General features: G+C 40.2%; 1 long non-coding RNA gene across 1 annotated transcript in view; it reads left to right on the plus strand.

Moving 5' to 3' along the window:
* Positions 1 to 438: 438 nt before the first annotated feature.
* LOC103667928 overlaps positions 439 to 26,788 on the plus strand; it is a 37,046-nt gene continuing 10,696 nt past the window's right edge. Inside the window, exons 1-2 of the long non-coding RNA XR_569898.2 lie at positions 439 to 1,230; positions 2,550 to 2,753. This is a non-coding gene — a long non-coding RNA (uncharacterized LOC103667928). The remainder of the gene's footprint in view (positions 1,231 to 2,549; positions 2,754 to 26,788) is intronic.

Raw genomic sequence — 26,788 nt, forward strand, 5'->3', positions numbered from 1 at the left:
ATTACTACTACTGCCAACACCACCAGCTCTGTGGTGGGAGAAGCTCTGCGGGCACGGGCTTGTTTTCTTTTTCGATGTTCGCACTGCGCCTATTCTCTCGTCTCTCGTCCGCGGCAGTCTGCGAGAGCTTAAAGTCGGCCTCACGCCCCCTGGCGGTTCTCCCCGACGCAGCTCCGGCCCCACCGCCCTCTACGGGGCGGGGCTCCTGCCGCGGCGCCCGACGGGAAATGCCCCTCCCGGTCCGCGGCCTGCGCCGCGCGGGAGCCTGGGGGCGGGCGTTTCGGCGCATGCGCCACGCATGCAGGGCCTAGCGCCTGGACGAGGCGGGGGATAGAGCGCGGTTGCAGCGCGGTTGGGGCGCGGTCCGTATTGAGAAAGAGCTGCATCCGCGGCGGGGGGGGGCGGGGCCCGGGCCTCAGGTCCCAGCCCGCAAGAGCTATCCCGGCGGGCGGATGCCGGGGCGAACTTTGTTCGCCTAGCGGCGCCTGGGGGTTCTCAGGCGGCGGTGGTGTAGGCGGCTCCTATTCTGAGGTCGCCGCGCGCTCAGTGATTAATGCAGGGAGTCGTCACCGGTCTGCTCTCAGATTAGGAAACGGAGACCCGAGACAGGCCAGCGAGCCCTCAGACCGCGCAGCCCGCGGGAGACGGCGCTAGGAGGCACTTCCACAGCTGGCTCTTCTCTAAAAAACGATTCTGCCTAAATCCGGCGGCGTAGCCCACCCAGCCCTGAGACGGGAGGCATTGCCGTCAAGTATAATGTGGAATACGTTTTCTCGTGGGACACTTGTATTTCTGGCATTCGTGGTGTCTCTTCAGGCTTCTTGGGTCACACTTCATAATGATTAGTTATGGGTCTCGTCTGAACTGTCCAGCCTGTTTCCTCAGTGGTCCTGGTTTGGGTTTTTTGAAGGACCAAGCCCAAGATAACGGGGCACAGGGAGTTCCCAAGATTTGAGACCCTTATGATAGGTTACAACTAAAATGATTTTGGCCCTGATGTTCATGTCCTGGTTCCTAGGAACAAAGCAGCTCTCCTAAGGTAAAGAATCCCACCTGGAAGATGGCCAATCTGAATGGCCATCTCCCACCAGGGCTGCAGAGCAGAGGAGGACTAGGCCAAAAAAGAGCAGACGCTAGATTTGCACGGCTAGTAGCAATATGTGATCCTTGTGTTCTGCAAGCCACCCTTCAAACTGCTGACAGCACGAGGTCTGATCTGTTTCAGGAGAGGTGAGCTGGGGCTAAGGCCAAAGGGCAAGCCTGCCAAGGACAAGTCACTTTATTTGAGGGTTTGAGAGAGCATGGTCTGGGGTAAAGAAATAACTACCTATTCACCAAGAAAATTGTATTTCAGACCTCCTTAAACAGCCTTTGACTTCTTTCAGAGACTCCACTCTTTCCAGATCCTGAAAGGCTCTCATACCACATGCAGCATTGAGAGATGTGGTTTCTCCCTCCTCTCTGACTTTACAGACTCAGAAAGTAGTGCAGGAAAGAACTTCCTGGATTACCTGTTTCTGTTTACAATGACATGAAAAACACTGAGCTAGAGAGGGTAAATGTCCACGTCATCCTGTTCATTTGTGGCCTAACCGATAGTTGAATTTTCAGGTACAGTTAAGTTAAAACGGGTTTCTGTCAAAAGACTGAGAAACTACTGCCAAGGTAGTTAAGGACCAAAAGATGTTCTCCTACAGGAGGACGTTTTATCCAGCCAGTGAGTAGAATTTTATAGGCGGGAGAATGCAGGAGGTGCAAGGCAGGTCAGATCTCTTGTGATTATTCTTTCTTTCTTCTCCCCCAGCTTCACCTTTGTAGTTCCCTACATGTTTCCTAGTTCCACAGAAAATGAATAGATCTCAGGGGAGTTGTTTATTGTTCTTCTCCCTATTTTGTTTACTGTGACTGTCTGAGGCTTTTAAGGGTCAAAGGTTAGAATGGAAATACGGAAATAGATGAAAATCAGCTTCAGGGAAAATATCCAGGAGTGCATCAGTATCAGGAGAAAGTGGTATGCAGAAATATGCAGGTTTTATGATACTGCAGCCAAATTTGTCTGATTTTTCTTTTGTACGTTTTATTTTTATTTTTTTCTCAAGATTTTATTTATTTAGAAAGAGTGCATGTGAATGTGGAGAGGAGCAGAGGGGGAGGAAGAGAGGGGAAAAGAATCTCAAGCAGACTCCACATGGAACCTGACTTGGGGCTCGAGCCCACCACTGATGTCACGACTCCAGTGGAAACCAAAAGTCAGACGCTCAACCTACTGAGCCACTCAGGCACCTCTTTATTCTTATTTTCATTTTTTTAGAGTAATCTCCCAACTTGGGGCTTGAACTCACAACCCTGAGATCAAGAGTCACATGCTCCACTGACTAATTTAGGGGCTCCACCTAGGTGCCCCTAAATTTGCCTGATTTTTCTGATGCTTGTAGCAAAAATGCAGACATTCTTTGTTGCATGATTTGAATTGGCCCTTGAATTGTCATGCTAATTCCTCATAAGACATAAGAGTTCTAAAACATGTTCCTGTCCTGATTTTCCTGTAGGTAACAGTAAATATCTTCCAGGGAATATGGGAAATCAATACAGCCTACTGCCTGTAATTGCTCCTCAAGGGAAGCAGAACATTTTATGCTGAAGGAGAATTCAGTCAATCCAGGTTTCTGTGGGACCTCTTTCCGATGATCCCACTTGGTCCAGGCCTAGAACCAGGGATGTCTCCAAGAAAGAATGGATTAATCCACCTTCAGGTAATCTTCTTTCATATTATGAATAGATTGTGCAGCAGATGGATTAAAGTTGCATTTTCCCCATTTCCCTTTCATTATTCAAACCAAATCTCTTGTTGGATCTGGGGGAAAGAAATAATCACCTACCACCAAGAAAATTGTATCTCAGACCTCCCTAACAGCCTTTGACTTCTTTCAGAGACGCCACTCTTCAGATCCTGAGAGGCTGTCATACCACATGCAGCGTTGAGAGATGTGGTTGCTCCCTCCACTCTGACTTTACAGACTCAGAAAGTAGTGCAGGAAAGAACTTCCTGGATTACCTGTTTCTGCTGCAATGACAGATGAGAAACACTGAGCTAGAGAGGGTAAATCAATGGAGATCTTATTGTGGCAAATGTCATGGATACTTTACTACTTAAGTTACCTTAATTGAGGTAATGCTCAGTGAATTAAGCATTCTGTCCAGTTTTGGTGCTCATGTCCAGTTTCTCCTAGAAAGTCTTCTTGGTTAGTTTCTGGTCTATTCCTCCTTCTGTGATTATTTTCTGTCTTTTCCATAGAGTCTTCTTCCTCTTCTTGCTTCTTATTATTGTTCTCCCACAGTGTCCATTATTGATCTCCTATTGTGCTCACTCTCCTGGTCTTGCTGGCTATTCTCTTCTCTCTGGGGATGTGCCATTTGCTGGGATGCTTGAATCTGGCTCTCCAGTCCAGACCTCTCCCCTACATAGACCCTAATGGCCATCTCTCCTGGACATCTCTGTATAGCTCATCTAAAGGCCCTTCAAACTCTACAGATCCAAGAGGAAAGTTGTTATTAACAGCCAGTCCCCCTGCCCCCTGATGCCCTTCTTTATTGCCTACCTAATGTTATCACCAGCCAGCCCATTGTCCAGGTAACAAACACAGCATTTGTTCTAAGTGCTGTCCTTTACCTGCTACCTATATGTCCAGCCCGTGATTAAATCTTGTTACTTTCGAGGTGTTAATATTTCTTCCTCTTTTTTTTTTTAAGATTTTTTTTATTTATTCATTTGAGAGAGAGAGAGAGCACGCACGTGTGAGACCATGAGCAGTGGGGAGGGTCAGAGGGAGAGGGAGAATCAGACTCCCCGCTGAGCAGGGAGCCCCAGGGCAGGGCAATTCCCAGGACCCTGGGATCAGGACCCCAGCCGAAGGCAGACACTTAACCGACTGAGCCTCCCAGGTGCCCCTGGTCTGATTTATTTTATTCAGTGCTATGTCTGTGAGATCATCCATAAGTAGCACTAATTTGGTTTTTGCCCCCTTGTGTGACTATACCACAGTTTATCCATTCTGCTCTGGATTAATATTTGGGCTGTCTCTAATTCTGACTTTTGTACGTGTCTTTTGGTGTACATATGCACTTGATTTTGAAGGATATAAACCTAGAAGTGAAATTGATGGGTCATAGAACATATATATGTTTGGGTTTGACAGATGCTGACAAATGGTTTGACAAAGTAGGTGCACTACTTGACACTCCCATTGGCCATACACCAGTCCTGTTGCACCATAGCCTTGACACTTGACCCTTGATGGCATTTCGTATAGTTTGTGAGGTTTTCTTTCTTCCCTTCCTTCCTTCCTCCCTTCCCTTTTCTTTTCTTTTTTTTTCTTTTCTTTTCTTTTCTTTTCTTTCTTTTCTTTTCTTTTCTTTTCTTTTCTTTTCTTTTCTTTTCTTGTATTTGGTGGGTGAGTGTAGTGATAGCTCATTGTGGTTTTATTTTGCACTTCTTTGAAGACTGATGATGTTGAGCATCTTTTCATGTTAACTGACCATTTTCATATCTTTTTTTTTGAAATGTGTTTTGGTCTTGTCTGTTAAACATTTTGACAGTTTGTCTTTGCTGTATTAACTTATAGGAGTTCCTTGTATGTTCTAGACATGAGTCCTTTGTCAGATATGTGTACTGCAAATATCTTCTTTGAGACTTATTCTGAATTTAATTGAGCCCAATTTATTGATCTTTTCTTTAATGGATAGTGCTCCATATGTCCTGTTTAAAAAAAATATCTTTGCCTATCCAAAAGTCATAAGGGAATTCTCCTGTGTTTTCTTCTAAAAGCTCACATTGTTTTACTTTCACATTTAAGTGTATGATCAGTTTGAATTATTATATACATATACATATGTCTTTCTCTCTCTCTCTCTCTTTTTTTTTTTTGGCATGAACTATGGCTAACCAGTTCCTGCAGTACAATTTATTGAAGACCTTCCTTTCTCAACAGAATATTGCTGAAAATCAGGTGGCCACATACATGAGCATTTATTTTTGGATTTTTAAAAAAGATTTATTTATTTATTTTAGAGAGACAGAGACAGGGAGAGAGAGAGCTGGGGGAGGGACAAAGGGAGAGAGAATCCTGAAACAGACCCCTTGCTGAGCACAGAGGTGATGTGGGGCTGGATCCCATGTCCCAGGACCCTGAGATCATGACCTGAGTCGAAATCAAGAGTTGGTCTTAACTGACTGATCCAGCCAGGCGCCCCCCTTATTGGATTCTTATTTCTATTGCAGTTGTCTCTTTGTTTAGCCTCATGCCAGTAGTTACCTGCCCGTATTATTGTAGCTTTATAAAAAGTATTCATATCTGTGGGTATAAGTTTTCTACTTTCATTCTTCAAGTTTGCCTTGGCTACTTTAAGTCCTTTGTATTTCCGTATCAGTTTTATAATAATCTGGTCAGACCTTCCCCCTCCCCCCAGTCTGCTGGAATTTGGTATTGCATTGAATCTAGAGATTGATTTGGCAGACTGGTCATATTAATATACACTTGAAATTATACACTTGAAATTTCAATTCGTGAACATGGCATTTCTCTTCATTTACTTAGGTTTTCGTTTTCTCAGCAATGTTTGATAAATTCCATGTATGCATCTTATACTTTTTTTGTTAGATTTATCCTTAGGTAGTTGAAAATTTTTCTCCCTATTTGGGTGTTGCTAGTATATAGAAATATAGTCAATTTTTGTATATTGAGCTTGTTTTCAGTGACCTTACCATTTATTAACACTCATATTTGATCTGTAGATTATTTTGGATTTTCTACCTACACAACTATGTTGTATGAATATTTCTTACTTTTTCATTCATTTTTAAACTTTTATTTATTTTCTCTCTTTATTGCTGTGGCTAGGAGCTATAATGTGCTATGGGATAGAAATAGTACATCCTGTTTTCTTCCCAGTCTCGAGGGAAAGTTTTCAGTATTTTATCATTTTGTTTGATGTTTGTTGTAAGTTTTTTGGTAGATGTTCTTTGGGAAGTTTTCTTCTGTTCCTAATTTGCTGAGAGTTTTTATCATCCAATAGGTGTTGGTTACTGAGATGATTATATTATGGTTTTCTCCTTTATTCTTTTAATGGGCTGATTGATATTAACATATTCACTGAGGTAATTTTTTTTTATTGAGGTAATTCTATTAATGTTTTGATTTTCAGATGTTAAACCAGACTATTTTTAGGGGGGAAAAGAATCCCACCCGATCTTGATATTCTGTCACCTTTAAATGTATTTTATGATAAGTTGCTTACAATTTTTGTCTTTGTCTTCGTTCATGAGAGAAAGAGAGACTGTTATTTTCCTTTCTCATAATGTCTTTGTTAGGTTTTATATCAATTTTATACTGGCCTCAAAAAACTTGGTAAGTATTTTCCCATTGTCTGTTCTCTGGAAGTGTTTGTGTAAGACTGGTTTTACTTATTCCTTAATTATAAAAGTAAGTGAGTTTATCTAGGGTCTGGACTTTCTTTATGGAAGGTTTTAAATTATAGATTTAATTTCTTCATATTAGGAAAATTGTCCTTTAGACCATGATAAAAGTTGCAGTTGTTTCTTCCCCGTTTGTGACGTGTCATTCCAGGTCAGGAGTGAGTGCTTTTTGTTCTAGGGCAAAGCATGGCTCACACACACTAGTTCAGATAACAAGAGTCGCACAAAGGGTTTCTCACAATTGGCTTTGCTTTCTGGCTCTATTTCCCCCTGGGCTTATCTTCTAGGAAGGGAGCCAACAATGGTATTAATTTAGTGTCCGGATATGAACTGAAAAACTTAATCTTATCCCTGTCCTTTAATATTTTTAGTCAAGGTCAGCAGTGACCTCCATTGCTGAATCCAATGGTGAAAGTCTCAGTCTTCTTACTTGCTCTTTTATTTATTTATTTTTTATTTTTTAAAAAGGTTTATTTACTTATTTAAGAGAGAGAGAGAGAGAGAGAATGTGAGCAGGGGGAGGGGCAGAGGGAGAGGGAGACTGATGCGGGACTCAGGGTTCGACCCCAGTACCCTGAGATCATGACCTAAGCTGAAATCAAGAGTCTGATTCTTTTTTTTTTTTTTTTTTTTTTTAAGATTTTTACTTATTTATTTGATAGAGAGACAGCCAGCGGGAGAGGGAACACAAGCAGGGGGAGTGGGAGAGGAAGAAGCAGGCTCCCAGCGGAGGAGCCCAATGCGGGGCTTGATCCCAGAACGCTGGGATCATGCCCTGAGTTGAAGGCAGATGCCTAACGAGTGAGCCACCCAGGTGCCCCTCAAGAGTCTGATTTTTTTTTTTTTTTTTTTTTAGCGAGAGGGGGAACACAAGCAGGGAGAATGGGAGAGGAAGAAGCAGGCTCCCAGCAGAGGAGCCTGATGCAGGGCTCGATCCCAGAACTCCTGGGATCACGCCCTGAGCCGAAGGCAGACGCTTAACGACTGAGCCACCCAGGCGCCCCTCAAGAGTCTGATTCTTAACCAGTTGCGCCACCCAGGTGCCCCCTTACTTGCTCTTTTAGCCACATTTGACACCACTGGTTACTTTTTCAGTCTGATTCTCTTTATTCACTTGGCTTTCACACTGTTAATATTCCTTCTCTCTCTTTTGTTTTCTGGTTCTCCTTTTCCTCCTATCTCTGGATGCTGGTGTGCCCCAGAGCACGATCCTTGGTCCTGTCCTTCCTTTGTAGAGGTCCTTCCTTGATGATCTTGTCTGTTCTTTTTTTTTTTTTTTAAGATTTTATTTATTTATTTGACAGAGATAGAGACAGCCAGCGAGAGAGGGAACACAAGCAGGGGGAGTGGGAGAGGAAGAAGCAGGCTCCAGCGGAGGAGCCTGATGTAGGGCTCAATCCCAGAACACCTGGATCATGCCCTGAGCCGAAGGCAGACGCTTTATGACTGAGCCACCCAGGCGCCCCCTGATCTTGTCTGTTCTTATCTGCTGATAATCTGTAGCCCGCACATCTCTTCCTGCACTTGCGATGCGTTTATCCAACTGTCCCATCTGTATCTCCACTTGAATGTTTAATAGACTCAAGCTCAGCCTGACTAAAACTGAACTCCTGGGCTTCCCCTCCCAAACCTGCTTCCTCTGGTGACTTCTCCTTCTTGATTAATAGCAGACCCTTTGGAATCATCCTTGACCTGTGTTTTCTTGTGCTCCATATCTTATTTGTCAGCAAAACCACGGGGCCCTATATCTGAAATATATCTAGAATCTGACCTCTTCTGATCTTGTCTGCTGCAGTTACCCTCACCAGGCCAGAATAATTAGTCTGGTCTTGTCTGGATTATAGAAATAGTCACAGAGCGGATCTTGCCGCTTCTCAGCCCTGGCCCCTCAACACAGCATCCAGAGTGCTCCTTGTAGAATGTGAGTCAGGTTATTTTATGTCACTTTTTTGTTCAACATCTACATTTTTCTCTGAGTAAAAGCCAAAGTTCTTATAGGCTTAAAAAATGGGTTATGCAGCCCATTTTTTGTTCTGATCTCACCTCCTTAGCCCCTTGATCCCTCTGCTCCAGCCCTACTTGCTTTCTTGCCATTCTAGAAACATACCATGCACAGTGCCACCTTCATCCTTGTACCAAATGTGCCTTCTGCCTGGAGTGTGCTTTCCCCAGGGAGCCTGGAGGTATGCTCCCTTTCCTCCTCAGGACCTTGCTGAAATGTCACTGCTCAGTGAGGTCTACACAAACTCCCAACTTAAAATTGCCACACTAACCCCGTGTTCCCCTTGCCCTAAATTTGGTCTACTTTGTATTTTTAACATAGCACTTTTCATCTAACATACTCTACAGTTTCTTTATTACTATATTGTTTATCCTCTGTTTTATCCTTTTTGAATCAATCCCTAGGCTAGAGGAGGTGAACTTTGTTTTGCACTGTTGTATCCCAACTGCTTAGGACAGTGACACATAGTAAGTATTGAAAAATCATTAAATGAAAAAAAAAAAAAAGGAATGAGTGAATGAACTCTTATGTGCTGTTATGTTTATAGGTGTCTCCTTTGTAAGCTCCATGTAGTTTAGTCTTTTTAATCCAATTTATTTTTTTATTTTTTTTAAAGATTTTTATTTATTTATTTGACAGAGAAAGAGACAGCCAGCGAGAGAGGGAACACAAGCAGGGAGAGTAGGAGAGGAAGAAGCAGGCTTCCTGCTGAGAGGGGAGCCCGATGTGGGGCTTGTCCCAGGTCCCTGGGATCACGCCCTGAGCCAAAGGCAGACGCTTAACGACTGAGCCACCCAGGCGCCCCATAGTCTTTGTAATCCAATTTAATACAGACTTCAATATGTTATTGCTTGAGTGTTTACTTTTTTGTTTTGTTTTATACTTTTCACTCAAATGTATTTCTTATACAGTGTGAGGTCTAATTTCTTTCTTAACAGATAGATAACTTCATTTATATTTATGACAACCTCATTCAGTAAGTTAATCATCCTTTGCCTCAAATTTAAATTGTGACTTTACTATGTGTTAACACATACATAAGACTATTAAGACTATACTTCTGGACTTTTACTTGCCGCTGACATATTTTACTTTTGATTTGAAGAGCTTTGTAATAAATAGGAATATCTAGCATGGCAAGCACCCTTTAGAGTTTTTGCTTTGGATATACTTTTTTCCCCCTTTGAATTAAAAAAGTTATATCCAGTGGAAAATATTTAAACACAATAATAAAAAAAATTGGTTTGCTAAATTAAATTGTCTTAAACTTTTAGGTTAATTTTGATTTGTCAGCATTTTCGTAAGTCTTAGATCTCAGGAACATTGTTTTATGTCCTACAGGAACATTTTTTAGGCTCCTGGGTGGCTCAGTCAGTTAAACATCTGCCTTCGGCTTGGGTCATGATCCCAGCTTCCTGGGATACAGCCCTACAGGAACCCCTTGCTCAGCGGGGAGCCTGCCTCTCCCTCTGCCTGCCCCTGCTTGTGCTCTGTCTCTTGGTCAAATAAATAAAATCTTTAAAAAAACCATTTTTTGGTACAGAACAGCTTTATTGAAATATTATTCAAATGCTGTTCTAATTCACCCTTTTAAAGTGTACACTTCGGTGGTTTTTAGTGTATTCACAGAGTTGTGCAACCATCAACACTAATTTTTATTGCCCCCCAAAGAAGCCCCGTACTCCTTAGCAGTCACCTCCATTCTCCCTTCCCCCGACTCTTAGAAACCATTAACCTACTTTCTGTCTCTGCGGATTTGCCTATAGTGAACATTTCATATAAATACATAAATATTTCACGTACACTATGTACCTTTTGTGTCTGGCTTCTTTCACTTAGCATACTGTTTTAAAAGTCCATCTATGTTGTAGTATATCATTTCCTTTTTATGGTAAAATATTCCATTGTATGGATACGCCACATTTTGTTTATTCAGTCATCAGTTGATGGATGTTTGGGTTATTTCTGCTTTTTTGGGCTATTATCAATAATGCTGTTCTGAACAGTTATGTACAAGTTTTTGTGTAGATAGGTATTTTCAGTTCTCTTGGGTGGCCTAGGACTGGAATTGCTGGGTCATATGGTAACTTTCTGTTTAGCATTTTGAGGAATTGTGAAACTTCCACAGTGAAGTTTACATTCCCACCAGCAATATATGAGGGTTCCTGTTTATCCACATCCTTGCCATTGTTTGTTATTGTCTCTTCTTTTGATTATAGCGGTTCTGGTGGGTGTGAAGCGATACCTCATTGTGGTTTTGATTTGCATTTCCCTAATGACTAACGATGTCAAGCATATTTTCATGGGCTTATTGCCCATTTGTGTATCTTTTTTTTTGAGAATTATCTATTAAAATCTTTCATACATTTTTAAATTGGGTTCTTTTTTTATAATTGAGTTATGAGTTCTTTATATATTCTTTTTTAAAAAAGATTTTATTTATTTATTTTGAAAGAGAGAGAGAAGGTGCACAGGCGCAAGCAGAGGGAGATGCAGAGGGAATCTCAAGCCGATTCTGCGCTCAGAGCCTGACATGGGGCTTGATCTCACGACCCTGAGATCACAACCCTGAGATCATGACCTGAGCAGAAACCATGAATCACTCGCTTAACCGACCAAGCCACCAGGGTGCCCCAAGAGTTCTTTCTATATTCTGAATATAAGTCCCATACCAGGTATATGATTTCTTTCCTAACATTTTAAATAATTTTTGACGTGAGTCATATACCTTTCTAGCTATTTGTCACTTTCAGTGTTACTCCCAAACTACTATTTTTTTCTTTCATTTTCATTACTGAATGGTTGTTGCTAACATATTATTTAAAATCTGTATCTAATTGACCATAGCTAGTGATTTTCATGTGGTACGACTCATGTTAAGTTTCCGTTTATTGAACTTGTCTTAGATTACTGGAATAAACCTAACTTGTCTTTCATTTATTTAAAAAAACTTACTGATCACCTCCTGTGTTTTAGGAGGCACGTCCATTGTGAACAACAGAAAACTGCTTTCCTAGAGTATGTTCCAGTGGGTTGTGATATGTTGTTTTTGTATTTTACTCCCGGACTAATGTTTTATTAGGAACACGTGCATCAAAATTATAAGAGAAATAGCCTTATGGTTTTTTGTTGTACTACTTTGTAAAGTTTTGATATTAAGATTCTCCTAGTTCACTAACGATTTGAGGAGCTCTTTATGCGTAGTGGAATAGTGTATGACAATGTAAGACTCATCTGCTCTTAAAAGGCTAGCTAGAATTCAGTGTGAGATTCCCAGTCCTGCTTGAAATCTCATCTTCAGTTATTGGTTTGATGATCTTATCTGGGGATAAGTTTTGTTAAAATTCACTCATAAACAGTGTTTTCGCCTCTATATTCTGAAAATTTATTGCTGTGAAATGCCACATATAATTCGCCTATAATTTTTGTGTTCTTCCATCTTTATGGATATAAGCCTTTCCCCAGCTCTGTTGTATATTTTTGTTTTCTAACCACCCCTGCCCTCAATTTTGCCCATTTTATGGGACATACTGAAAAAATGCTTTTGGTTTTACTTAGTCTTCCTTGTTTATTTTGGATTTATTTTAATTTAAGATGTTATCCTTATTTTTTAATGCTTTCCTTGCTTTTTTATTTTTGATATTTCTCTTAGCTAAATATAAGATTTCTAATTATTTTCAGTCTTTGTTTTAAAATTAGATAAAGACAGGTGTTCTCTATGACGCTTTAGTTGTAGCTTTTAGGTATCATGTAACAAATCCTCACTCTGTTTCTTTCTGGGTAGTTAGTAATTTGGATATTGGTTACTTTTCTTTGACGTAGTTTTTAATTTGGAGGCTCTCATGAGTTAATGACTTTTTGGTGAGATTATTTTTTTCATTTTGGTTTTGTAGGTCATAATCAGACAGTAGCCTCTAAAATCTCTGATTTGTAGAATTTAATAATATTTTCTCTGAAATCAGCATGACATAACAATTATAAGTGGATCTTTATTGTCAGATGACCTGTATTGGGGAAAATAATACCTATGTTATTGGTTTCTCCTAAATATGAGATAATATATATTTAAAATATTCTATGAAAGGCGTTCTTCCAAGTAAGTGCCTGTTAAATTTTAGCTGTCAATATTATTTATTACATGACACAAGAGTTAAATAAACTCTGTATGATAGTTGTCCTTTTTTATTGACAGAGATATATTGTCTCTCACTGTAATTGTGGTTTGTTTTCTTTAACCAAATTATTCTGTAATTATAGCAGTTTTTCTTTATCTATTTGGATACATACAGACTTGACCTATACCTTGATTAATTTTTACCATTTAACATTACATGATATTTGCCTTTGCCCCATTGACAGTTAAGGCTGCAAATTCTGCTTTATCTGATGTAACTAAGGCCATGGTTGTTTCCCTTTTATTTGCATTTTCTTGTAAAATTTTGTTAATACCTTCATTTTTTACCATTTTTTAATCACTTTGAGATTTGTTTTTTATAAATAACAAATGTCAACATTTTGGTTTTTTAGAGCATTATGTCAGTCTGTCTTGGATAAGAAATATATCCACTCATATATATTTGGTTTGTAAATCCATCTTAGTTTGCTAAATATTATATTTGAGTATAAAATAAATATACATCGTAGTTTTATGCTATTAATTATACATTTTCAGAATCTAGCTTGTTCAAATTTTAGTATTTAATTTTTCTTTTCTGTTAGTTTGATAGACTTCTGATTTTTATTTTTATTTATTTTTTATTTTTTTAAGATATTATTTATTTATTTGACAGAGAGACAGCCAGTGAGAGAGGGAACACAAACAGGGGGAGTGGGAGAGGAAGAAGCAGGCTCCCAGCAGAGGAGCCTGATGCGGGACTCTATCCCAAAACGCCGGGATCACACCCTGAGCCGAAGGCAGACGCCTAACGACTGTGCTACCCAGGTGCCCCAGACTTCTGATTTTTAATCCTCATAGTCACCAACTTACTCCTGAATATTAAACTGAGTGTCTACTAACATATCAAGACTACTTTGTTGCTCTTTTGCTGCTCCATGGCGCAGTGCTTGCTACTTCTCCTCCAGCCCCTCCTAGATGACCTCAGAAAGCTTCAGTCCCCTCTACCCCACACCCAGACTCCTTCATTTTGCTAATTTATCAGTGTATTATTGGTTCTTTCTTATGGAGGGGCTCTTCTGTTTCAGGAGGTCTTTTTTAACATTATGTCGTATATTTCAAGTAGGCTCCACACCCAGCGTGGAGCCCAAAGGGGGGCTTGAATTCACAACCCTGAGATCAAGACCTGAGCTGAGATCAAGAGTTGGAGGCTTGACTGACAGCCACCCAGACGCCCCGTGTTGTACATTTCTTTTCTTTTTCTTTTTTTTTAAGATTTTATTTATTTGTCAGAGAGAGAGAGTGAGCGCACGAGCAGGGGGAGTGGCAGGCAGAGGGAGAAGCAGGCTCCCCGCTGAGCAAGGAGCCTGATGTGGGACTTGATCCCAAGACCCCGAGATCATGACCTGAGCTGAAGGCAGAAGCTTAACTGACTGAGCCACCCAGGGTCCCTATGTTGTACATTTCAAATCATGCTAATATTATCCATCTAGTTGTAGCTGTATATCACTAACAAGACCTGTTGTTTCCTGCTCCTTCCCTTCCTCTTCAACTTCCCCTTGCTCGAGACTTGTTGAGCAGTTTATTTGTACCTCCTCAGTGTTTTCTCTGTGGAGGTAATATAGATGATTTATCCCTTGAGGTGCTGCCCATTTGAACACATCTGGTTTGGGGCCTGTCATATGAAAGGCAATTTATTTGTGTATACAATTTCTAGATTGAAATTCTTTTCCCATAATCTCATTGTCTTTTTGTTTTCACCACCACAGAGGAGAAATCTGAAGTTGGGATACATCTCTTTACTTTGTAAGTCGGTCGTTCTTTCATCTGGAAGCTTGTAAGAGTTCATCCTTGTTATTAATTCAGTATTATATGAACGTATGCCTCATTGCATCTGTTTCAGTAATTCTAGGTTGGTGGCTTTCTTCTTTCAATGCTTTAGACATTTAATTCCACTCTTCTTGTTTGCATGGATTCTGAGAAGTCTGTTGTAATTCTTATCATTGTTCCTTTGTAGGTAAGGTGCACAGCACTCGAGGCTTCTCCCCACTCCTCACTTCTTTGCTTCTTTCAGGATTTTCCCCTTTGTTTTTGGTTTTCTGGAGTTTAAATATGATATGACTAGATGTGGTTTTGTTAGTATTTATCCCGCTTGGTATTATCTGAACTTCCTGGATCTGTCATTAATTTTGGAATTTTTGGTCATTGTTACTTCAGATATTCTCTCTGCTCTGTTCTTTTGGTATTCTACTTATGCAAATATTATGCCTTTTGATGTTGTTCCATAGCTCTTGGGTGGATGTTCTATTTTTTCATTCTTTTTCTCTTCACATTTCAGTTAGTGAAGTTTTGTTGACCTCTCTTCAAGTTCACTGGTTCTTTCCTTGGCTTGTTGTGTAATGTGCCCTTCAAAGGCATTCCTCATTTCTGTTACTGTGGTTTTGAATTTGAGCATTTCCTTTTGATTTTTTCTTGGAATTTCTCTTTCTCTGCTTATGTAACTCATTTATCTTGAATGTTGTCTAATTTTTTTTCATTCAACTCTTTAGCATATTAATCATAGCTATTTAAAACTCTCTCTCATAATTCTAGCATCTGTGCTGTATCTGAGTTTTGTTCTGATGATTACTTTGTCTCTTCCAAGTGTGTTTTTTTCTTGCTTTTTGATATGCTTTGCAAATTTTTTTCCAAAGCTGCATACGTATCTTGTAAAAGAACTGAGATAAATGGGATTTTAGTGTGAGGATTTATGTGATTCTGGCTAGGACATGGGCTGTGTTTAATGTAGCTCTAAGTCTCAGTCTCCAAATTCCTTTAGCGTCCTTATTTTTGACTTCGCTCTTAACTTTGGGCTTTGCTGTGTACTCCTGTGTCTTGAAACTGTTCAGCTTTTTCATCTGTGATCTACTGTTATTGCCCTGGAGCCTGTTGATGTGGTGGAAAGTTGTCACGAGGGAAGCATTTCATAATCTTAGGATTTAATTTCTGTCTTTTAATGGTCCCAGTATTTCTAATAAGCTGGAAAACTGTTACTATTTCGTTTATTTTATTTTTAAATTTGTTCAGTTTTATTGAGGTATAATTGGCAAATAAAACTGTAAGATATTTAAAGCGTAAGATCCTGGCTGGCTTGTGGAAGAGCATGTGACTCGTGATCTCAGGGTCATGAGTTTGAGCCCCATGTTCGGTGTAGAGATTACTGAAGAAAAATAAACTTTAACAACGACAAAAAGTGTACATTGTGATGATTTGATATACATACACATTGTGAAAGGATTCCCCCTTCTAGTTAATTCTTTATTACATCTGTTACCTCATGTTTATTTTTTTTTACTATTTTGTGAGACCATCTAATTTCTCCTCTCTTAGCAAATTTCAATATACAGTATAGTGTTATCAATGTAGTCACCATGTTATACATTAGATCCTCAAACTTCTTTCATCTTACAGCTGGACATTTGTAACCTTTTACCAAACCCTCCCTATTTCCACTACCTGTCAGCCCCTGGCAGTCACTTTTCAACCTTCTGTTTCTAGTTTAACTTTTTTTTTTTTTAAGATTCCATATATAAGTGATACTGTGCAGTATTTGTCTTTCTCTGTCTGACTTATTTCATCCAGCATAATAATGATTTCATAGTCCATCCATCTTGTCCCACATAGGAGGATTTCCTTCTTTCTCATTGCTGAATCATATTCTACAGTGTATTTATACATATAGTGTGTGTGTATATATGTGTGTATATACACCACATCTTTGTCCATTCATCTGTTGATGGATAACTTAGGTTGTTTCTATATCTTGGCTATTGTGTGTACTGCTGCAGTGGTTATGGGAGTACAGATATGTCTTCGATATCCTGTGTTCTTTTCCTTTGGGTATGTATCCAGAAGTGGGATTGCTGGATCCTATAATAGTTTTGTTTTTCATTTTTTGAACAACTTCCATACTGTTTTCCACAGTGGCTGCACCAATTAATATTTCCAACAGTACACACAGATTCCCTTTTCTCCACAGCCTCACCAGCCTCACCAGGTGTCTCTCAGAACTTTGTGATTATCCAAGCCGCCTTCTTTGTTTTGGTGGCTCCTGGTAGTTGAGGGCATGCCAAGACCTATCAGTGTACCAAAAGAAAGGGATCTCAGTCAACACCTAGATGTATGCTGATTGGCAGCTGAGCCATCAAGCAGCAGCTGGGAAAGTATGTAGTTAGGCCTTTTCCAGGGAGAAACTGGAGATGAGTTTTTTAAATTTTTAAAATTATTTTATTTTTTAGAGAGAGGGAGAACGCCGAGCGGTGTAGTGGGGGGGGGGGAGAATCTCAAGCAGATACCCTGCTGAGCGCAGAGCCTGATGGGGGCTCCATCTCACGACCCCTGAGATCATGACCTGAGCCAAAATCAGAAGTTGGACGCTTAACTGACTGAACCACACAAGTGCCCCCCACCCCATTTTAGTTTTTGAGTTTGCTTTTGAAGCAGTTCTAACTATTTGCAAGAATTGATATGTTATGGCTTTCATAATTCTTTGTAAGTATAAATTAAAAAAAAGTTTCCAGGTACCAGCAACAGGCCTTGAGAGCAGGCCTTCCTAAGAATATTAATCTCAGGCTCGCTATGCTAACCCTTTTCTGCACGCTTTCTATTTCTGACTTGTTCAGAGTTTGTCCAGGTGTTGGATTTTGTTAAACGGTTTTCATACATTTGATATGATCACATGAGTCTTCTTCATTAGCCTGTTTATATGGTGGATTACATTATGATTGACTGATTGACTGATTTTAAGGAAGCTCTAGGCCCAATGTGGGGCTTAAATTCAGGACCCCAAGATCAAGAGTCACGTGCTGTACCAACTGAGCCAGCCAGAGCCCCTACATTATGAATTTTTAAATGTTTTACCAACCTTACTACTTGGAATAAATCCCTCTTGGTCATGATGTGTGGTACTTTTTATACATGATTGGATTTGGTTTGTTAGTCTTTTGTTGCAGATTTTTGTGTGTAAATTGTTGAGAGGTATTGGTCTATTTTTTTCTGCACTGTATGTCTGGTTTTGATATCAGGCTAATATAAACCTTATTAAATGAGTTGGGAAGTGTCCCTCTTCTGTTTTTTGCAAAAGAATGTCTAATTGATGTTAATTATTCTTTTCATGTTTGCTAGATTATCCAAATCTGGATCTGGAGGTGTCTTTTTTGGGAGCTTTATAATTATGAATTTTGTCTGTATTATCAGTTGCTGAGGTTGTGGTGTTGAAGTTTCCAATTGTAATTATGATTTTTTTTAGCTTTATTGTATATTTATGTTTTATGTATTTTGAGGCTCTCCTGGTTGGGTCATACACATTTAGGATTTCTAAAGGTTATGTCTTTCTGTTACATTCCTCCTTTCATCATTATGTAATATTCCTCTTTGTTTCTAATAATTTTCTTTGTTCTGAAGTTTACTTTATTGGATATTACACTTTTGTAATTTTCCTACAGTTCTTAGACATTGTTTTGTTTTGTTCTCTATGCATTTCAGTTTTGGAAGTTTCTACTGATATTTCTTCAAGCTTGCTGATCCTTTCCTCAGCCATCTCACCTCTTGATGAGCCCAGAAAAGTCATTCTTCATTTTTTTCAGTGTTTTTGATTTCTAGCATTTATTTTTGATTCTTTCTTAGAGTTTCCATTCTCTGCTTACATATCTCATCTGTTCTTGCATGTTGTCCTTTTTTTTTCATCAGTGCTTTTAACATAGTAATCATAATTTTATTTTATTTTATTTTATTTTTTTTATTATTATTTTTTTTTAATGATTTTTTATTATATTATGTTAGTCACCATACAGTACATCCCCGGTTTCCGATGTAAGGCTCGATGATTCATTAGTTGTGTATAACACCCAGTGCACCATGCAATACGTGCCCTCCTTACTACCCATCACCGGTCTATCCCATTCCCCCACCCCCCTCCCCTCTGAAGTCCTCAGTTTGTTTCTCATAGTCCATAGTCTCTCATGTTTCATTCCCCCTTCTGATTACCCCCCCTTTCTTTATCCCTTTCTTCCCCTACTGATCTTCCTAGTTCTTATGTTCCATAGATGAGAGAAATCATATGATAGTTGTCTTTCTCTGCTTGACTTATTTCACTTAGCATTATCTCCTCCAGTGCTGTCCATGTTGTAGCAAATGTTGAGAACTCGTTCTTTCTGATAGCTGAGTAATATTCCATTGTATATATGGACCACAACTTCTTAATCCAGTCATCTGTTGAAGGGCATCTCGGCTCCTTCCACGATTTAGCTATTGTGGACATTGCTGCTATGAACATTGGGGTGCATATGGCCCTTCTCTTCACTACGTCTGTATCTTTGGGGTAAATACCCAGTAGTGCAATGGCTGGATCATAGGGTAGCTCAATTTTTAACTTTTTAAGGGACCTCCACACTGTTTTCCAGAGTAGCTGTACCAACTTGCATTCCCACCAACAATGTAGGAGGGATCCCCTTTCTCCACATCCTCTCCAACAATTGTTGTTTCTTGCCTTGTCTATTTTTGCCATTCTAACTGGCGTAAGGTGGTATCTCAGTGTGGTTTTGATTTGAATTTCCTTGATGGCTAATGATTTTGAACATTTTTTCATGTGTCTGTTAGCCATTTGTATGTCTTCATTGGAAAAGTGTCTGTTCATATCTTCTGCCCATTTTTTGATTTGTTTATTTGTTTCTCGTGTATTGAGTTTGAGAAGTTCTTTGTAGATCTTGGATACCAGTCCTTTATCTGTAGTGTCATTTGCAAATATCTTCTCCCATTCCGTGGGCTGCCTCTTAGTTTTTCTGACTGTTTCCTTGGATGTGCAGAAACTTTTAATCTTGATGAAGTCCCATAAATTCATTTTATCTTTTGTTTCTCTTGCCTTTGGGGATGTGTCATGAAAAAGGTTGCTTTGGCCGATGTCGTAGAGGTTGCTGCCTATGTTCTCCTCTAGAATTTTGATGGATTCCTGTCTCACATCGAGGTCTTTCATCCATTTGGAGTTTATTTTTGTGTATGGTGTGAGAGAGTGGTCAAGTTTCATTCTTTTGCATGTAGCTGTCCAATTTTCCCAGCACCATTTATTGAAGAGACTGTCTTTTTCCCACCGGATGTTTTTTCCTGCTTTATCAAATATTAGTTGCCCAAAGAGCCGAGGGTCCATTTCTGGGCTCTCTATTCTGTTCCATTGGTCTATGTGTCTGTTTTTGTGCCAGTACCATGCTGTCTTTGTGATCACAGCTTTGTAGTACAGCTCGAAATCCGGCATTGTGATGCCCCCAGCTTTGTTTTTCCTTTTCAACAGTTCCTTGGAGATTCGGGGCCTTTTCTGTTTCCATACAAATTTAAGGACTGTTTGTTCCAGTTCTTTGAAAAATGTCCTTGGTATTTTGATCGGGATAGCATTGAAAGTGTAGATTGCTCTGGGTAGCATGGACATTTTAACTATGTTAATTCTTCCGATCCATGAGCATGGAATATCTTTCCATCTTTTTATGTCTTCCTCAATGTCTTTCAAGAGTGATTTATAGTTTCTAGAATATAGGTCCTTTACGTCTCTGGTTAAGTTAATTCCAAGGTAACGTATGGTTTTTGGTGCTATTGTAAATGGGATGGATTCCCTAATTTCTCTTTCTTCGGTCTCGTTATTCGTGTATAGAAATGCAACTGATTTCTGAGCATTGATTTTGTATCCCGCCACGTTACTGAATTGCTCTATAACTTCTAATAGTTTGGGAGTGGCTTCTTTTGGGTTTTCCATATAGAGTATCATGTCATCTGCAAAGAGAGACATTTTGACTTCTTCTTTGCCAATTTGAATACCTTTGATCCCTTTTTGTCGTCTGATTGCTGTTGCAAGGACTTCTAGTACTATGTTGAATAATAGTGGCGAGAGTGGGCATCCTTGTCGAGTTCCTGATCTTAAGGGAAAGGCTTCCAGCTTTTCCCCATTGAGAATAATATTTGCAGTAGGCTTTTCATAGATGGCTTTTATGAGATTGAGAAATGTACCTTCTATTCCTACACTCTGAAGGGTTTTAATCAGGAAAGGATGCTGTATTTTGTCAAATGCTTTTTCGGCATCGATTGAGAGGATCATATGGTTCCTGAGTCTTTTCTTGTTGATATGATGTATCACGCTGATTGATTTGCGAATATTGAACCACGCTTGCATCCCAGGTATGAATCCCACTTGATCGTGATGGATAATCCTTTTAATGTACTGTTGGATTCTATTAGCAAGTATCTTGTTGAGGATTTTGGCGTCCATATTCATTAGGGAAATCGGTCTGTAATTCTCCTTTTTGATGGGGTCTTTGCCTGGTTTGGGGATCAAGGTAATATTGGCCTCATAGAATGAGTTTGGTAGCTTTCCTTCTGTTTCTATTTTTTGAAATAGCTTTAGGAGAATAGGTATTATTTCTTCTTTGAATGTTTGGTAGAATTCCCCAGGAAAACCGTCCGGGCCTGGAGTTTTGTTATTTGGAAGGTTGTTTATCACTGACTCAATTTCTTCATAATTAATTGGCCTGTTTAAGGAATCAATTTCTTCCGGTTTCAATCTTGGTAGTTTATAGGTTTCCAGGAAGGATTCCATCTCTTCCAGATTGCTTAGTTTATTGGCATATAGCTGTTGATAAAAATTTCTAATAATCCTTCCAATTTCAATGGTGTTCGTCGTGACCTCTCCTTTTTCATTCATAATTTTAATAATCTGGGTCCTTTCTCTTTTCTTTTGGATAAGTCTTGCCAGTGGTCTGTCAATTTTATTGATTCTCTCAAAGAACCAGCTTCTAGTCCTGTTGATCTGCTCTACTGTACTTCTGGTTTCTGCTTGATTGATTTCAGCTCTAATTTTGGTCAACTGCTTCCTCGTGCGTGGATTAGGCCTGTCCCTCTGTTGCTGTTCCAGCTTCTTGAGGTGAGAATATAAAAACTGCATTTTAGATTTTTCTATTCTTTTGAGTGAGGCTTGGATGGCTATGTATTTCCCCCTTAGGACTGCCTTTGCAGTATCCCATAGGTTTTGGACTGTTGTATTTTCATTCTCATTGGTCTCCATAAATTGTTTAATTTGATTTTTGATTTCCTGGTTTATCGAGTCATTCCTGAGCAGGATGGTTCTTAGTCTCCAAGTGTTTGAGTTTCTTCCAAATTTTTCCTTGTGGTTGAGTTCCAATTTCAGAGCGTTGTGGTCTGAGAATATGCAGGGGATAATTTCAATCTTTTGGTATCGGTTGAGACCTGTTTTGTGTCCCAGAACATGGTCTATTCTTGAGAATGTTCCATGGGCATTAGAATAGAATGAGTATTCTTTGGTTCTGGGGTGTAGTGTTCTATATATATCTATGAGGTCCAACTCGTCGAGTATGGCATTCAAAGCCTTTGATTCTTTGCTTAGTTTTTGCCAGGGTGTTCTGTCTATTTCTGATAGTGGAGTGTTGAGGTCCCCTACTATTAATGTATTTTTATTTATATGTCTCTTTATTCTGGTTAAGAGTTGGCTTGTGTATCTTGCTGCTCCCCTGTTGGGGGCATATATATTTATAATTGTCATATCCACTTGTTGAATACTTCCCTTAAGAATAATATAGTGCCCTTCTGCGTCTCTAACTATAGTCTGTAGTTTAAAATCCAATTTATCTGATATGAGAATTGCTACCCCAGCTTTCTTTTGAGGTCCATTTGCGTGAAAGATGGTACTCCATCCCCTTACTCTCAGTCTGAATGCATCTTTGGGTTTGAAATGAGTCTCTTGTAGACAGCAAATGGATGGGTCATTTCTTTTTATCCAATCTGCAACCCTGTGGCGTTTGAAACCAGAATTTAAACCATTAATGTTCAGGCTGAGTACTGAGAGTTATGCTTTTAATGATTCCATGTTGCCAGTAAAGTCTTTTTTGTATTGGCTGGGGCTTTCTGTTCTGTATCACTCTTGGGGCCTTTTTACTTTTATAGAACCCCCCGTAATATCTCCTGTAGGGCTGGTTTCGTGGTTACAAAATTGGTTAGTGACTGGCGATTCTGAAATGTCTTTATTTCTCCATCAATTCTGAATGAGATGCTTGCTGTGCTGGGTATCGTTTGCTGCATTGTTTTCTTTGAAAGAGCTTTAAATATGCTCCCCCAACCCTTTCTCTCATTCCAGGTCTGTGTAGACAGGTCTGACGTAATTCTGATGCTTTTGCCTTGGTACGTGAGAAATTTCTTTGCCCTGGCCGCTTTCAATACTGTATCCTTGCATCTAATATTTGCGAGTTGCACTATGATGTGACGTGGCGTAGGTTTGTCATGGTTGAGCTTGGGAGGGGTCCGTTGAGCTTGGGAGGGGTCCTAATTTTATTTTATTTTAAAGGTTTATTTATTTGAGAGAGAGAGAGAGCAGAGAGAGGGAGAAAGAGTCTTAAGTAGACTCTGCGCTGAGTGCAGAGTGAGATCAGACATGAGCTGAAACCAAAAATCAGATGCATAACTGACCGTGCCATCCAGGTGTCCCAGTAATCGTAATTTCACATTCTCAGTCTCATAATACCAACATTTCTGCCATATCTGAGTTTGACTCTGATGCTTTCTCTTTCTTTTCAAACTGTCTTTTTTTGTCTTATACCTTTAATTTTTATTGAGATATGGACACGATGTACTGGTATATTAGAGTTCTCCAGAGAAACAGAACCAATAGGATACATGTAGATATATATAAGAGGAGATCTATTATAGGAATTGACTCCCACAATTATAGAGGCCATGACGTCCCATGATCTGCTGTCAGTGAGCTGGAGAATCAGGACAGCAGGTGGTGTCATTTGGCCTGAGTCTGAAGGCCTGGGAGCCAGGAGTGCTGATGTTTGAAGGCAGGAAGAGGATGGTTATCCCAGCTCAAGCAAAAAGAGCACTCTTCCTCCACCTTTTTGTTCTGTTCAGGCCTTCAGTGGATTGGACGGTACCTACTTGCATTGATGAGGGTGATCTTTTACTTAGTCTGCCTATTCAAATGACAGTCACTACGGAGAACACCCTCACAGAGACACCCAGAAATGTTTTACCAGCTATGTGGGCATCCTTTAGCACAGTGAAGTTGAAACCAGATCATCACAATTGGGTAAAAGGAACGGAGGTAAATAGTCCTTTAGTGTGTGGCCTTACATCGATCTGTCTAGAGGTTAGGTTGCGTTTCCTGTTTGCCGTAGCTGTGTTACCGCGTGAACTGGGGAGATCCTGGGCCCTGGGGCTTCAAGCCAGCCCATCGGAAAGATGTTGCCAGAGGCTTTTGGTCTCGTCATGAGAAAGAATTCAAGGACAGACACAATACAGCAGCTGAGGGTCACAAGTGGGAAAGTTTATTAAAGTGAAAGTTTACTCTCGAGATGTGAGAGCTGGTGAGTTCAAGAGAGAGAGAGCGCTGTGTGCCCTGGGTTTGGGTTTCTAACTTTTATTGACATTTGTTAACAAGGGGGAGGATATTCATTACTTGAGGAGGAATTTTTCCGGAAGCAGGGTTTTGGGCTTTTTCTTCCTTATTTGGTCAGGAGTTCCTGCATGGCACCTGTCATCTTGAGCCTGTCTGGTTTGATCCAGCTTTTTGTGGCTTTGTTTTGGAGTGCTGCCAAGACAGGCCTCTGTCTTTCCTGATAGCTGGCCACGATTTCCTCTTTACTGGACTCCAGGCATCCTGTTAGAACTTAACCAACTGCCTCTGACAGCTGGAGGTGTCAATATTTGTAGTAGTTGCTCCCAGTATCATAATATATATGTAACTGAATGTTTATCATAGTTGACTTATGTCAACATTTTACCACTTAGTGTGAAGCAAGAAAACCTTACTTCCATTTGTTTTTACTTTCCCTACTTTTCAATATTATTCTCTTGAGTATCACATTGTTGTAGGCAGGCTGGGTCTGAGGACCCAGATGGGGGCCCTGCAGGACCAGCTGTTAGAGTCCTAGACTTTGTGCAGGATAGAAATTAAACTCTAGTGGAGAGGAAGTGAGAACAGTTTATTGAAGTCATAGAGAGCAGATAGCGACTGTTTAGGTGTCCTCCCTAAGTCACTTACGCTCTGGAGCCAAGGGTCTTCGTGAGTCATTGGTCTGGAAAACTATTAATGTGACCCTTCCTGGTCACTCTTTAGACGTTGTCTACAATGCCAGCAGACTTCAAAGAAATCATTAACTCCTTGACCTTTATAAGGAGGACATAACGTGTATAGGGCAGGGGTGCAGGTCCTAGCAATAATAGAAAGAGGAAAATGAGCAAGAAGCAGCCCTTTGTGGGGTCTCTTCAGTGTCCCTGTCTCAATATGGTATTTTAAGTTTTGTTTCAACCTTGAAATATGATTTATAAAACTCATGAAGAAAGGTTAGTTTATTCTTTTGCCATTCTTTATTTTTTTTTTAAACATTTTATTTATTTATTCGACAGAGATAGAGACAGCCAGCGAGAGAGGGAACACAAGCAGGGGGAGTGGGAGAGGAAAAAGCAGGCTCATAGCAGAGGAGCCTGATGTGGGGCTCGATCCCAGAACGCCGGGATCACGCCCTGAGCCGAAGGCAGACGCTCAACCGCTGTGCCACCCAGGCGCCCCTCTTTTGCCATTCTTTAATGGTGGGTCTCCTTACAGCAAATTCTTTTTTTTTTTCTTTAAAGATTTTATTTATTTATTTGTCAGAGAGAGAGCACAAGCAGGGGGAGCAGCAGGCAGAGGGAGAAGGAGGCTCCCCACCAAGCAAGGAGTCCGATATGGGACTTGATCCCAGGGCTCTGGGATCATGACCTGAGCCAAAGGCAGACACCTAACCGACTGAGCCACCCAGGCGTCCCTCTTTACAACAAATTCTATTAGTTTTCTTTCGTGCAATAATATCTTTATTTCTTTTTCATTCCTGGTGGAGACTTTCAAACCAGATGAAGAATTTACAATTTAGAGCATTTTCCTATGAGCATTTGAAAAATGTGACAATTCCTGGGGCTCAGTCGGTTAGGCATCCAACTCTTGGTTTCAGCTCGGTCATGATCTCAGGGTCATGAGATGGAGCCCTGCATCAAGCTCCCTGTTCAGCAGGGAGTCTGCTTCTCCCTCTTCCTCTGCAGTTCCCCCTGCTTGTGTTCTCTCTCATAAATAAATAAATAAATCTTAAAAGAAAAAAGAAAAATGTAACAATTCCTTCTGGCCTCCATGATTCCAGATGAGAAATCCGCTGTCATTCAAATTGGTGTTCTGTGGGTGATGTGTTGTTTCCTTACGGCTGTTTTCAGGGTTTTTTCTTTAGCTTTCAGAAGTTTAATTGTGATGTGTCTAGGCATAGATTTTTGGGGGCGTTGATCAGTGTCTTCTATTTAGATTTGTCCCTTGTCAGTTTGGGGACATTTTCAGGCTTTTTTTTTTTTTTAAACACACAGCTGGGGACCCTTTTTTTTTCTTTCAGCCTATTCTCTCTGGTTTAGATGGCAAATCTGTTGTTCTGTCCTCAAGTTCACGGATTCTTGTCATCTGCAATTGTTATGGGTTGAATAAAGGCCCTTGAAAGATATGATGAAGTCCAAACCTCTGGTGCCTGTTTGTGACCTTGTTCAATTATTCAGTTTTGCCCTTAAGAAAGTTTAAGTCTTGGGTGCATGGGTGGCTCAGTCGGTTAAGTGTCTGACTCTTGATTTTGGCTCAGGTCATGATCTCAGGGTTGTGAGATTGAGTCCTCTGTGGGACTCTGCACTGGGTGTGGAGCCTGCTTAAGATTGTCTCTCTCCCTCTTCCTTTGCCCCTCCCTGCCTTCTCCCTCTCAAAAAAAATTTTTTTTTAAGTCCTCTCACAGAATTTCAAACTTGGTACTTATCTTGAGACACTGTGTATTCAAGGATTTGCTTTTTAACTCTAGCCCTTATTTATTTACTTATTTATTTTTGAACAATTTTATTTATTTGTCAGAGAGAGAGCGTGAGCACAACCAGGGGGAGCAGCAGGCAAAGGGAGAAGCAGACTCCCCGCTGAGCAAGGAGCGAGATACAGGACTCGATCCCAGGACCCGAGGATCATGGCCTGAGCTGAAGGCAGATGCTTAACTGACCGAGCCACCCAGGCACCCCTCCAGCCCTTCTTGAATGCTAGACTCTCTGTCCTCCATACTTGCTTTCTGCAGGGGCTCAAGCCTTATTCTCAACCCTTATCTGTGCCAGAATTGGTTAGTGGTCC

This window comes from Ursus maritimus, unplaced genomic scaffold, assembly GCF_017311325.1.
Source record: "Ursus maritimus isolate PB19 unplaced genomic scaffold, ASM1731132v1 scaffold_7, whole genome shotgun sequence".
Classification (NCBI taxonomy): domain Eukaryota; kingdom Metazoa; phylum Chordata; class Mammalia; order Carnivora; family Ursidae; genus Ursus; species Ursus maritimus.